Source organism: Nanorana parkeri, unplaced genomic scaffold (assembly GCF_000935625.1).
Source record: "Nanorana parkeri isolate BGI_ZX_2015 unplaced genomic scaffold, ASM93562v1 scaffold221, whole genome shotgun sequence".
Classification (NCBI taxonomy): Eukaryota; Metazoa; Chordata; class Amphibia; order Anura; family Dicroglossidae; genus Nanorana; species Nanorana parkeri.
Window position 1 is genome coordinate 396,425 of NW_017306489.1, and position 4,610 is coordinate 401,034.

A 4,610-nucleotide genomic window follows, 5' to 3' on the forward strand; every position below is an offset into this window, starting at 1 on the left:
TGTGGGGGGGTTAATAAGGGGGGAGCGTATTATTTTATGTGTATGGGTGGGTTAATAAGGGGGAGTATATTATTTTTTGTGTGCGGGGGGGCGGGAATTTTATTATATTTGTGTGCGGGGGGTGAATTGTATTACGTTGAGAAGTGTATTATTGTGCTTTAAGCTGCCCATACACTTTACAACCATCGCACGACTTTCGTTATGCGATGGTTGTTAGGTCATTAAAATCTCGTACGATCTGTCCATCTTGGACGGCAGATTGTACTTGCAATCAAGCAATTCCGATGATTGCAGTGCTGAGCGGGCAGTGTGACATACGCACACCGGCCCGTGCAGCATTCGTCTTCCGACCACGCCACCAACCCGCCAAAAATCGTACGATTTTCGGCAGGTTTTCCAGCGTGCTTGGAAGACGAAAGTCGTGCGACTTTACAGTAGATGAGGTCGCACGCTGACCATACACCTGCCGATTACCGTACGATCGCGGGATCACCCACAACTATCGTACGATAATCGGCAGGTGTATGGACACCTTTAGTGTATGTGTATATTAGGCCCCATTCACACCTACAGTATATTTCAGATGGGATTAGAGATTCCTGTGTCAGGAACTTGCGTTTTCCTGCAGCAGGAATCCCTAATCTGGAAACTATCACAAGATAAGAATTACCATAAGATTATTTAAGAGGGTGTGTTTAGGGGCGGAGTTAAGGCCAGGGCAGGGTTAGGTGGGGCAATTCGTGACTAGTAACTCTTAAGGCCTGGCTAGTAGCTCAGGACTTGAAATATTGAGCCCTGCTGTACAGGAGGGGTGCCCATTAGGTCGATCGCAATCTACCACTCATTCGCAGAGCTGACGCTGGTAGATCGCAATCCCATGGTGCTAATGTGGCCGAATGTATCAGAAGCTGCAGCAGTCTACATTAGCACCGCAGGAGGACAGTGGGCGTGAAGAGCTGGGAAGCAGGTAAAAAGCTGCTGAAGATTTGCAGTGCCCCGGAAGAGGAGAGACAGCCAGGGGAGAGAGAGAGCGAGGAGAGACAGCCAGGGGAGAGAGAGCGAGCGAGGAGAGACAGCCAGGGGAGAGAGAGCGAGCGAGGAGAGACAGCCAGGGGAGAGAGAGCGAGCGAGGAGAGACAGCCAGGGGAGAGAGAGCGAGCGAGGAGAGACAGCCAGGGGAGAGAGAGCGAGCGAGGAGAGACAGCCAGGGGAGAGAGAGCGAGCGAGGAGAGACAGCCAGGGGAGAGAGAGCGAGCGAGGAGAGACAGCCAGGGGAGAGAGAGCGAGCGAGGAGAGACAGCCAGGGGAGAGAGAGCGAGCGAGGAGAGACAGCCAGGGGAGAGAGAGCGAGCGAGGAGAGACAGCCAGGGGAGAGAGAGCGAGCGAGGAGAGACAGCCAGGGGAGAGAGAGCGAGCGAGGAGAGACAGCCAGGGGAGAGAGAGCGAGCGAGGAGAGACAGCCAGGGGAGAGAGAGCGAGCGAGGAGAGACAGCCAGGGGAGAGAGAGCGAGCGAGGAGAGACAGCCAGGGGAGAGAGAGCGAGCGAGGAGAGACAGCCAGGGGAGAGAGAGCGAGCGAGGAGAGACAGCCAGGGGAGAGAGAGCGAGCGAGGAGAGACAGCCAGGGGAGAGAGAGCGAGCGAGGAGAGACAGCCAGGGGAGAGAGAGCGAGCGAGGAGAGACAGCCAGGGGAGAGAGAGCGAGCGAGGAGAGACAGCCAGGGGAGAGAGAGCGAGCGAGGAGAGACAGCCAGGGGAGAGAGAGCGAGCGAGGAGAGACAGCCAGGGGAGAGAGAGCGAGCGAGGAGAGACAGCCAGGGGAGAGAGAGCGAGCGAGGAGAGACAGCCAGGGGAGAGAGAGCGAGCGAGGAGAGACAGCCAGGGGAGAGAGAGCGAGCGAGGAGAGACAGCCAGGGGAGAGAGAGCGAGCGAGGAGAGACAGCCAGGGGAGAGAGAGCGAGCGAGGAGAGACAGCCAGGGGAGAGAGAGCGAGCGAGGAGAGACAGCCAGGGGAGAGAGAGCGAGCGAGGAGAGACAGCCAGGGGAGAGAGAGCGAGCGAGGAGAGACAGCCAGGGGAGAGAGAGCGAGCGAGGAGAGACAGCCAGGGGAGAGAGAGCGAGCGAGGAGAGACAGCCAGGGGAGAGAGAGCGAGCGAGGAGAGACAGCCAGGGGAGAGAGAGCGAGCGAGGAGAGACAGCCAGGGGAGAGAGAGCGAGCGAGGAGAGACAGCCAGGGGAGAGAGAGCGAGCGAGGAGAGACAGCCAGGGGAGAGAGAGCGAGCGAGGAGAGACAGCCAGGGGAGAGAGAGCGAGCGAGGAGAGACAGCCAGGGGAGAGAGAGCGAGCGAGGAGAGACAGCCAGGGGAGAGAGAGCGAGCGAGGAGAGACAGCCAGGGGAGAGAGAGCGAGCGAGGAGAGACAGCCAGGGGAGAGAGAGCGAGCGAGGAGAGACAGCCAGGGGAGAGAGAGCGAGCGAGGAGAGACAGCCAGGGGAGAGAGAGCGAGCGAGGAGAGACAGCCAGGGGAGAGAGAGCGAGCGAGGAGAGACAGCCAGGGGAGAGAGAGCGAGCGAGGAGAGACAGCCAGGGGAGAGAGAGCGAGCGAGGAGAGACAGCCAGGGGAGAGAGAGCGAGCGAGGAGAGACAGCCAGGGGAGAGAGAGCGAGCGAGGAGAGACAGCCAGGGGAGAGAGAGCGAGCGAGGAGAGACAGCCAGGGGAGAGAGAGCGAGCGAGGAGAGACAGCCAGGGGAGAGAGAGCGAGCGAGGAGAGACAGCCAGGGGAGAGAGAGCGAGCGAGGAGAGACAGCCAGGGGAGAGAGAGCGAGCGAGGAGAGACAGCCAGGGGAGAGAGAGCGAGCGAGGAGAGACAGCCAGGGGAGAGAGAGCGAGCGAGGAGAGACAGCCAGGGGAGAGAGAGCGAGCGAGGAGAGACAGCCAGGGGAGAGAGAGAGAGCACAAGAGAGGGGAGAGAGCAAGGGAGGTGTTTTTTTTTCTCTCTAGTAAATCTCATTGGGAGGTCATCTTTTAAAAAGGAGATTTTAACACACAAAAAAAAAAAATGTTGGGCACCCCTGGTGTACAGTGTCTGTGACAAGGACGGGCAGTTGGTGGAGTAGTTTAGCTAAGATGTTGGGCAAGTAGAACCATTAAAGTGAAGCCAGAATCATAAGGCCATGCTGAAAAGGACTTTCTTACTAATAAAAAGGTAATTGCAAGCACTGTGTGGTGCCTGCTCAAACAGGACTTTTTTTTTTTATAAAAGTTTAAAATGGGTGACAGGTTCTCTCTAAAACTTGCAGCACACAAACACCTTGTGCAACACATTAAAATAAGGTAAAAGATTGGGCTGACCTACAAAGACTGTCAGTGAACAAAAAGCAGCAAACAGGTCTGAATGTGACATTTACAGCACAAACGGATTTGCCACTTGCTGGTGAATCTAATTTTGCACACGTGGAACATTATTTGCATCTTTCATAGAGCCATGCATGTGAAGACTTTCCAGGAAACACAAACAGTATAAAAATGTCAAATCGCAGGAATCACCGCTTGGAAATTGAAGAATATGAATTTGGAGATTTAACCATACAAAGCATAGTTCTCCAATCTGTTAGTGAAGAGGCAGACCCCAAATGGAGGCGATGACCTCCAGGTAGGTTCTCTTGGAGTCAAGAGAAATGTATTTTAGAATTTCTGTGGCTGTGGAATTATTATGGAAATCTGTAGATAAGCCGCACTGTTACCCTGGTTTGCAATATATCCCAATTGTATAGGAGAACATAAAACCTGTTTGGAGACTGTAGAGGGAACCTGAGGGCTGTCAGCTACCACCTTGGTTTAAAGGAACAAGATCTGAGCCATAATTCTTTTTCTTGCTTCTCTAATTTGAGTTGCTGTCCCGGGAAAAGCATGCAGCCAGTGAAACTGGACTCCTGATATGCATACTTGTTCCAGAGTCGTAAGGAGTGAACCAGTGGCAACACTGAGTCTAAAACTTGCACTTTTAAAAGAGACCCTGTCACAAAAGCATAAACAAATTCAAGTAAAAAAAAAATAAACACAGAAAAAAAAATCATTTAAAAGTGTTTTTACTATAAACATGTTTTATTCCCTTGCAATGTGCCTTTGAATTTGCATGGGAATGGGGCAACTCCAGAAAAAGCAAATCCTCTAGGACAGTCACCGCTTCCCCTTCCTGTTATGTTACAGTCCTCTTCTCTTTTGGAAGTGTTATTACAAAGGATGCATGGATACCGACTTTTCACTCTCGAGTACGGATATTTTTTTTCTGTGCTCACCGATCCCGAACACTAATATCGGCAGTCCCAATAAGGAGACTGTCACAGGTCGGCTCAGTAGATCGGGAGGTGAGCAAACACATACCGGTGTTCGCTCTCCTCTCGATCCTGTCACAGCCCTCTGCCGTGACAGGGGAGGGGCTGGATTCCCCCCTCCCCGCCAGGCACTTGAATGCATTTTTAAGAACTCCTGAATTTAGGGTCACTTTGATGAGGTGATGACTGGGGTGTTTTTAAAAAGAGATATTCCCAATCGCAGCTCCTTCCAATTCCCCTTTACCCTTGCATTACATTTAATGACCACTAGATGGGGG